This window comes from Protopterus annectens, chromosome 1.part2 (assembly GCF_019279795.1).
Source record: "Protopterus annectens isolate FY-2018-M chromosome 1.part2, PAN1.0, whole genome shotgun sequence".
In the NCBI taxonomy this organism is placed as follows: domain Eukaryota; kingdom Metazoa; phylum Chordata; order Ceratodontiformes; family Protopteridae; genus Protopterus; species Protopterus annectens.
In genome coordinates this window covers 963,741,375-963,751,481 of record NC_056727.1, presented here as the reverse complement: position 1 = coordinate 963,751,481, position 10,107 = coordinate 963,741,375, and the positions used below count along the sequence as shown (strand labels likewise).

Here is a 10,107-nt window from a genome sequence, read left to right as displayed (position 1 = left end):
GTTTCTGGGTAGTATGCTCACATGTGGATAAGTACAGTAGTTTCTGGGTAGTATGCTCACATGTGGATAAGTACAGTAGTTTCTGGGTAGTATGCTCACATGTGGATAAGTACAGTAGTTTCTGGGTAGTATGCTCACATGTGGATAAGTACAGTAGTTTCTGGGTAGTATGCTCACATGTGGATAAGTACAGTAGTTTCTGGGTAGTATGCTCACATGTGGATAAGTACAGTAGTTTCTGGGTAGTATGCTCACATGTGGATAAGTACAGTAGTTTCTGGGTAGTATGCTCACATGTGGATAAGTACAGTAGTTTCTGGGTAGTATGCTCACATGTGGATAAGTACAGTAGTTTCTGGGTAGTATGCTCACATGTGGATAAGTACAGTAGTTTCTGGGTAGTATGCTCACATGTGGATAAGTACAGTAGTTTCTGGGTAGTATGCTCACATGTGGATAAGTACAGTAGTTTCTGGGTAGTATGCTCACATGTGGATAAGTACAGTAGTTTCTGGGTAGTATGCTCACATGTGGATAAGTACAGTAGTTTCTGGGTAGTATGCTCACATGTGGATAAGTACAGTAGTTTCTGGGTAGTATGCTCACATGTGGATAAGTACAGTAGTTTCTGGGTAGTATGCTCACATGTGGATAAGTACAGTAGTTTCTGGGTAGAATTCTCACATGTGGATAACTACAGTAGTTCCTGGGTAGTATGCTCAGATGGGGGATAAGTACATTAGTTTCTGGGTAGTATGCTCAGATGGGGGATAAGTACATTAGTTTCTGGGTAGTATGCTCAGATGGGGGATAAGTACATTAGTTTCTGGGTAGTATGCTTAGATGGGGATAAGTACATTAGTTTCTGGGTAGTATGCTCAGATGGGGGATAAGTGCAGTAGTTTCTGGGTAGTGTGTTCAGATGGGGGATAAGTACAATAGTTTCTGGGTAGTGTGTTCAGATGGGGGATAAGTACAGTAGTTTCTAGATAGCATGTTCAGATGGGGTTAAGTACAATAGTTTCTTGGTCGTGTGCTTAGATGGGGGATAGGTACAGCAGTTTCTAAACAGTATGGTCAGATGGGGATAAGGGGGATAAGTACAGTAGTCACTAAGTAGTATGCTAGCTGTAATATAATAGTAGAATTTAGATGTCATACTAAAAATTATGATACAGAATGATGATAGTTTGGTGTACTGCAAAAGAGAAGCATTGTCAAAACAAAAGCCAGCAACCACCAGTGACAAATGTTTTCAGTACTATATATTTTTTGACAGTTATCGACATGTTCCAGGTGGCTTGGATACTTTAAATTATTCCTAGGTGTGAGTGTGTGCGTGTGTGTGCCTTCTGTGGAAGGTTGGGCACTCGGCTGGCAAGTCGACACTATTAAATTTCACTGCCAGTTATTCTGGGGACCGTTGTTGCACTGTTGTGACCCCTAACGGGAAAAGCCGAAAGGAGAAGAAGAAGATTAGTTATAGCAAGGGTAGTTTGCCGTAATGTGAAAATGTAGCACAGTCCACACAATAACAATGTTTTCTGTACTATACGGTGAGAAAATTGCTGAGGTAATACAATACTTAGCATTATTTTATGGCAGACACTTCTCAGGTTACAGACACAGGAATCATAAAGACTTAGCATCTCAGTACAACAAGACTCAGCAAGCATTATAAAGCAAATATAACTCAGGTTTCAGACATGGGTGCAACAGAAAACTTAGCAACTCAGCATAACTAAAGTATTGTTAATGTCGCAGAGGCATACAAAAACAAATGGCACAGATGCTGTGTAGTGTGTAAGCTGCTAATCTCAGCACAACAAATAGTTAACACGTATACAACACCATAATAGCCAAATGATGCAGGGTATAAGCAGGGGTGCCATCGCTGTTTGTGTGGGATTCCAAGCTGAATGTCTAAGCACAGCTGTTTGAAGGATAGATTTCAGATCAGTAACCATTTGAAATGTCGGGACATGAATTACCAAGCACTGAAATGAGGAGACTGAAAGATAAAAAAAAATAGACTTATATATACCAAGTCTGAGATTGCCATTTCTCAGAATATTACTTTGTCTTTGAGATAAGGCAGTCTGTTAAATGGTATATATAAATTTTGGGGATGACCTCTCCACACATACACATCATGAGGTAACTGGAGCCTTGCCCCCTGCAAAATGAAGTCTAAAAAAGAAGAGTGATGTTCAATATTTGTTCTTCTCCTGCATTTTCAGTCTTTTTGTCTCTAACATTTTAATAAGGAGCACTTTAGATCACCTAAATTGCTATGTGGTATATGCAGGATAATACAGTTTTGCTGAAATAAATGTGAAACCATTGAACATAGCAGAAAAATAAAGCCATCTGAAAGCAAAAAAAAACAGCTATTTCAACACATAGTGCTTGCAAGCACAAGGTAAATAACTGCTCAGAACACAGCAAAAGTGCAAAACTTGTTCAAAATGTAAAAAAAAAAAAAAAATACCACAGCAAGTAACATCTCAAACTCAACTTAATGTGTTCTTCAGTGGAGTTCAGATGTACAGCATTGCACAGTTCTGCTAAAACAAGCACTTAACCATGCAGTACAGCCAAAAATAAGTGCAAAAGTTAATTAAAACCAGCCAATTGAATCTTGAGTGCTATCACCCCCTGCAGCAACTGAGCATTTAGAACAATAAACATTCCCTTTATCTGAGCTCTAGCTCCAGTCATTAAAATCCTTCTGATTGAATACTCAACCCAATGAAAGAATGTCTGTCAAAATTGCATACTTTATGCTTCTTCAATAAGTTGAATAAAAGCCTTGACAATTTAGAATGAAGAAAGGTTATATGTCAGTGGAGCTTTATGTGCAGACCAGCCAGTAGCACTCCAATGCAGTACAATGATCTCCCCAGCCAGCCAGTCAGCCAGCCAGCCAAAGTTTGGACTCCTAAAGCTAAAGCCATGTAATGACAAAAGTGCCCCAAAGTTTAAAATGTTGTACTGATGGGACACTCATGAATTTGTCAACAGTCAAATCACAGTAAAACAGCTAGCAAAAAAAATAGTAATGATCTGCAGCCCAGACAAAAACTGAATATACATAGATAAAGATGAAGCACAGAATTAATGGCATCCCTAAATCTGTATCAGCATCTAAAGACTATAGCACACATAAATCCATCCTCTAGGCATTGCTACTACCACATGCAATATTGTGTTATGGGATGCCTTAACTAATACTGGCAAAAATAAGTTTTAAACATGATGCAGAACTCCAAAGCAATATGCAGCTAATGGTCACAATCCTTTGTCTGAAAGTTTATTACAAAGTGTTAAATCAATGAGCTGTTATTCAGCTTCACAGTACACAGAAAGGTATGGAAAAGACATCATGTCCAAGAATTAAAACAGAGTGGCCAATACAAATGCCAAGAATTATAATCCAAGCTTATTGGTTGTACCTTTTCCAAACTAATGGAATTGTAATAATTCTCATGGAGGAAAAGACCTAGCTCCAATCAGGCAAGTCATCACCATCATCATGACAGACACTGGGCCCACTTACTGTATGCTTACAGGTTCCTAAAACTATTTTATTCTAATTCTGGCTTACATATGGATTGAGTGGTCATATTTTTACACAGTATTATCTCTCTAACAATTGGACAAGTATATTTCTCCACCCTGTTTAGAGAATGCTGTTTAATTTCTGCTTCAAAAAGGGATGTTTTCTGTGCCAGACTACTGCATGCACTTGTAATAAGGAAGAGGACTGACAAGACCTGATAACATTAGCCTCTTCTTGGGTGAGTGAAGAAAGTGTTCCTCTTGAGTTGAGACATCAGTAAAACACTTTTTAAATTTGCATAATTCTTGAGGAAAAATGAAAGTCAAGAGTGGAGCAAAACTGCTAGCATTGTGGCTGGGTGTCAGTCGAGTTTATCTTCCTTGTTATGGGTGAGGTTGTGCCCCAGTATATCTACCATTGCTGAGAGTAGAGCTCCCATGAATTCATGCAATCTGTTGCTCATGTTTCTTGTCAGAGAAGACATATCTATCTGGCAACAAGATCTCACTTCAGAGCAAATAAACTCCTCCTAAACTATAGATATAGTACCACAAAATGGTTCCAGAAAATCCATGTGTGGAAATTGGTCTCAGCATCATAAGTGGAAAATCGTAAGTACAGGCTATTGATCTGTGAGGATCTTTAGAAGTGCAGTCACACATTTCCATGAAGTTTTAGCCCCTATATTTTAAGTACTAGTAACCAAAAGACGAGCAGCACATTTCCACAATGCCCCTATCCATGAGAGACAAGTGTAATAAATCACGTGTAAATCACCTCTGAATGGGATTTCAACCCTGAATGAGCATTTCCTATGCCAACACTCAATCTCTGTACTAACCTAAGACTAGGTTGTTACTCTGGTAAAGCAACAACCTCCAATAGCCTTTTATCACCTTTGTGGACATAGCCAGATAAAGCTGTGACTACCGCCTTGGTGACCCAAGCTGTGATTATCGCCTAGGTGACCCAAGTCCAATTAGTAGCTCAGGCAGCTGCTGGATGTGTCATGAGGGTGGGGAGGAGAAGACTGATATGGCTTAACCTGCTCACCTCTCTCTGAGTCAATGGCTGTGGTGTGGCATGTTCCTGGGATACATTCTTCACAGCCAAATGCCCAATGAAGCATGGGGATCATACAGCGGTTTACAGGGGGTAGTGAGGTCATTCCTAAATCATGTGAAGGCATAGACATGTTACATGCCCTCTCTTAAGTGATCACAAGCATGCATAGTGAAAGTTAGAGCTCATCTCCTACCTTTTTGAGTCATCCAACCAGGTTTAGTATGATGACTGTATCCAAGCTGCTACATTCCCTGGCCATCAGGACAGAAGTTCACCCCATCTCCCACTTCCTGAATTTGCCCGCACTAGGGCCACATCCAATGAAGGATGCAGCCTGGATGTACTCAAGACTTAAAGCATGTAGAACCCATGCTGTTATGCTCAGATATGGGTGCTCACCGAGGGACTGTCTCATCTCAAATGGTAATGGGCAGTGTGGAAGAGTGCAGTCATGTCCTGGGAGCTGAAATGACGTTAACAGTGTCTCATTCCAGAGGCAAACTACAATGACACACAGTAAGAGTATTACTGAAAGCTGGTAGGAATCCATGTCAAAAAGGAATGCTCCCATGGCATCTTCCCACTACATAGTGTCCCCTCTCCCTTCCTGCAGCACTGAAGGATATCTATGAGAACACTAACCAATGAGTCACAGTCAATGATACAGTTCAACATTATTTTGCCAGCATCAGATCTCATAGCATGATTTATCTACATATGGATTATGGAATTCTTATTTTATATGATTCTATGTACTCACGTTTCCATTTACAGATCCCCACCTCATAAACTACTTTCACAAAGTATTCAGAAAGCTTCAATGCATTCATAATCAGAACTTCTACAGATACACCAACCGGAATGACCTGCTAAAAATTCTGAAAATTATTCTACAGAAAACTGACATCTCTCAGCAAAGTAGAATTGCACCACTCACTGTGTGCAATGGGCATGATGAATAATAGCTCAGGATGTGACCTTAAGTAAAATCTGAAAGCAAAATAAAATTGGAAGTGAAATAACTACTTCATGAAATTATCAGCGTTACAGTACATAAATGCATGACCATACTCTCCTTTTGTCTGAGAACAAGTGAGTGGCACATGGACTAAAGAAGGGCTAGAGCTTTGCAGATCATACCGTTTATATTTCATGCTGCATTCAAACTGCATTGCAGAGGGATAGATTTCAGGAGAGTTAGGTGGTTAGGTTATAATGCAACTTCAAAGGACACTTATAATACTTTTTTTGACGTACTGGATGGAGTTTTATTTTTATCTATTTGTGTTAATCGAGTAAACCCACCATTGGACAAAAGCACCCTTTTTCAGGAGTGACCAGGAGAGCAGTGTGGTTAAGTGGCTTGCTTAAAAGTCACATAGAATGCAAATGGAGGTGGAAAGAATCAAACCCTGTTCTCCTACATACAGAAAAACAGCATATTAATAGCTCAGAGTATTATTTATCTATGCTACCCAAAGGAAAGGCAGAGATTGCTTATAGTTTGGAGGATCTTGGGAAAGAGAATGGCAATGGCTGCTTAGATACAGGTATAAGTCATTTTCATAGGTGTTTTTAGGAATGTGAAAATGAGTTACACCTGATTGTTCTAAGTAACCATTGCTAAGATCAATACTTAACAACTAATGCAAAGGCACTTTTATTCCTCGTAAAATGTACACAGAATAAGTCTTGCTCTTCAAATATCACTAATTCCATGCTTTTTAAAAAGTGAGAGGTTGCTTATGTTGCTATTTTGTATACTTGCAGGTATCCTCAAAGCCACAAACTGTCACTCAAGTTTATTTTAAAGCTGTATCTATGCAACTAAAAATCTATGTTGTCAGTGTCAAACTTTGACTATCAAAACACAAAAGTAGTGCCTTCAGAATGTAAACCAGTAAAATGTACTAATAGTTTAAACTACATCCAAAAACTAACATAAGAATTCCCATATACACAACTCACAAAGATGGACATATTTTCTACTTTTGCAGTATACACTAACCTTCAACTGAAACTTTTAACTGGTTGTTCGGTCTAACCAAACAACATTATTGTAGTCATCACTCAAGGAAGTAATAACTCTGTTCTTATATTTTGTGTGATAGAACGCCATCCACATGATTTTGTACTGTCAGACATGGTTCACAATATATGTGTATGTTAAAGTTCTAAGTACCAGAGGTTTCTTTTTTTTCAGGTAAAAAAGGAAAGGCAAGTTGCTTTCATTTTGTCTGAATATTCATTTAAAATGTTTCTGATAAAGAATTGTCTTTTGGGGAGTCTGGGAACTTACTGGAATTGTTTTGTTGCATTGCTTGGTTCATTGAGTTTACTGTCTTTGGGGTACTATTATTGTAGTCTTGTATCTTCTTGAGTATCTGGTGCCAGCAACTATAGGCAAAATTTAAATTAATGGTGTTTGAAGACTGTTTTGGCATGTTAAGCAAAAAAAGTTTCCAAATCACAGTACTGGTTGCTGAAACGTATCATTTAGCATTGGGATTTCTTCTACTAGCTTTAGAAGCAACATGAACTGCTTAAGGCAGCACTTTGTTGGAAACTGGTGATGGCTACTTAGACCATGCAGTGGTAACTGAAACATAGTGCCACTGTGGAGGCAGGTTATGCATGCACAGGTAACATAATTATTGATTAAATTACTAATATTTTAGTTACCCCTGCATGCTGTAAGTAACCATCAACAAAAGAACTTGCTGATACTGGAAAGGTTCTGTGAGGAAGACCAAGAATTGTAAAAGAACAAAAATAATGGACTATCAGGAAAAGTTAAATAATTTAGGGATGCACTTAGTGGTGAGGAGGGGGAAGCAAAGATAATGACAGAGATGTGTAAGTTAATTATGAAACAAGATGGGGATTTATTTCGGGGAAAAAAAGACATAACAGGAAGAAATAGAAATATGTAGTGTAGCAGGTGAAAAGAGGCCAGATTCAGACTGTATGTGAAGAAGTACTCTGAAGTTTTAGTTACCGAGAATTAACTACTAGCTAAGACAGAAAGGCAGCTGATGAAACTGGGTTTGAAGAATCCATGGGATTGGTAACGGAAGGTAAAGAAGACGTAGGGAAAGAGGTAGATACTTATGGGGTAGCTGCAAAATACAGGTAGATTAGACACTAGTGATCATATCCTAAAATTTTCAAAAGTTTGTTTACCAATCTATTTTCTATGTTTAAGGGTAACAAATTATATCATATCAGCACCCAAATGGTCAAAGGCACAGTAAGCAATGGTAGTTGTCCTAAGGATCCTGTCTGGTGCCATATATTACCAATGTAAGCATAGAGCTGGCCTGTTCATGGCCAGCAATCTAGATATCTTCAATCAATAGTGGAGCAAATAACCCAATCAGAGTGTAATGAAGCATAGTCAGCAGTGTTGCACAAAAAGGAAGCCTTTCAGCTGCTAATGACCTGCATATTTGTAGTCCTGTGTTATTACCTGTCAGCCTGCAAAATTTGAAAAAAGGTACAAAGGCTCCTGAAAAGTAAATATATCATGGCTAAAAATCTGGAGACCTAATCAGCATACAGCCTTGAATACTATAGCACATAGCTCTTCCTACTGAAAGTAGGGTTATGAAATACTACTCAGAAACACAAATTAAAAAAACTGCAAGTGACAAAATATAAGATTATTATTAACAATGCAATGTACAATATTTAGATATTGCAAAAATCTAATTCATAAAATAATTTAATTTTGCTTCTGAAAAAGGAAGATGTAAACTGTGGATCTTCGTTCTTTAAAATATTGGTGCCACTAGTATGTTGGCCAGTAGTCCGGTTTCCTGATTAAAATTCATATGTTCGGTGGTGAGATGGAGAAAAATCATGTAAAAGGATAAATCAAGCCAGAAAATAGGTACATTATCATACCTGCAAAAATAAGTATGTCGTACAAAGGGGTACATCAAGCTTGAAAATAGATATAGTTGAGAGAAATGCCTAGGTTTAAAAAAATGCAGTCAATGTCTATACTTCAACAGTAAAATTCCACGAAGAGTTAATGCTCCCGCTGTATAAGCCAAACGTAAAAAACAGTAATAAATCACATAAAGCGAGAGCAAAACAATGAAGGGTTGCCAACAAACCATATAAAAGCCAATATTCCAAAAACGTAGATACTGTAACAAACTGGAACTGTAGTCACATACGATGGTAAAACGATTTTATTGGTGCACCACAGGTAAGCGCTTTCGCCAATAGCTTCATCAGACCTGTTACAAACATTAACAATTGATTTAAATAGTCAATCTGGCGGGAAAAATCCCCAAAACTTTAAAGAAATATAACAGTCATTAAATCAGTCATTAAATCACATATTCTAAAATGTATTTAAAAGCATAATCTGTTGATAAAATCTACATATATTTAATAAACATAAAATATTCCTGTGAAAAACATATATAGCTAATGAATAAATCCTTCAAGAGCATGCGTCTGTTATATTTCCTGTGGTGCACCAATAAAATCGTTTTACCATCGTATGTGACTACAGTTCCAGTTTGTTACAGTGTCTACATTTTTGGAATATTGGCTTTTATATGTTTTTTTGGCAACCCTTCATTGTTTTGCTCTCGCTTTATGTGATTTATTACTAATGTCTATACTTCCATAAGGTTACTCTGGTAAAAAAGCACTTACACCTGGCCAGCTGACCTGGTTAACAAAAGAATAAAATGGCAGTATTACAAAACCAGTAGGTTTTAAGTTGCTTTTGGGGGGTGCACATTTATCCTTAACTCAAATAAACTTCCTCCTGGATTTCTGCATGTGTGAGATAAGGGAGAAAAACTACTTAAAAATGCTGTTTTTCATAATTATAATACATCAGTAACCTGCCATCAAGATTATGAAGGCCTCCTGAATAAGTATAAAAAACTTACAAAGCCAACAAGTGGATTTGGTCTGTAAAACCTAATGGACACAGAATTTAGTAGTGGCTGGATGAGGGTTAGAAGACATACGACAGTCTGTGAAGTACAGAAGTAAAAAGAAAACTCCGGAAAAGCTGCATTGTAATTATAAAGCAGGAATCTGTCAACTAACAGTCCATAATGAAGGAAAAGAGCCCAATATATTTCTTCCAAACTAAAGTATCAGCTAAGTGGATTTTGCAGTAGTGTTTACTTCTTTTGATGCTGCTGAAGTTGTGTACCAGTAGTGTATCTGGGATGCTAGACGTGATGATAAATAATGTTGAAAACAAATGGCATCATCAAGAATACAGACAATAGATTTGGTTCTGAATGTTAGCAGCAGCCAGAAATAGGTAGAAAGGTTTCATTAATTAGGGAGGCAGACAGGGATGGAGAGCGAAGGGGAAAGAATTGGGGGAATCAGCCATTTAATGAAGACCACAAGACCCATGCAGTCTACCTATATAATCTTTGACCACTGCCGGTCACATATTTTGCTTAATCTTCCTTTACACTTGCTTTTTTATAACT

At 37.8% G+C, this 10,107-nt stretch overlaps 1 long non-coding RNA gene across 1 annotated transcript in view; it reads right to left on the bottom strand.

Annotated features, from left to right (window-relative positions):
- Window positions 1-8,277: 8,277 nt before the first annotated feature.
- LOC122792196 overlaps window positions 8,278-10,107 on the bottom strand; it is a 3,873-nt gene continuing 2,043 nt past the window's right edge. The window contains exon 2 of the long non-coding RNA XR_006363292.1: window positions 8,278-8,874. This is a non-coding gene — a long non-coding RNA (uncharacterized LOC122792196). The remainder of the gene's footprint in view (window positions 8,875-10,107) is intronic.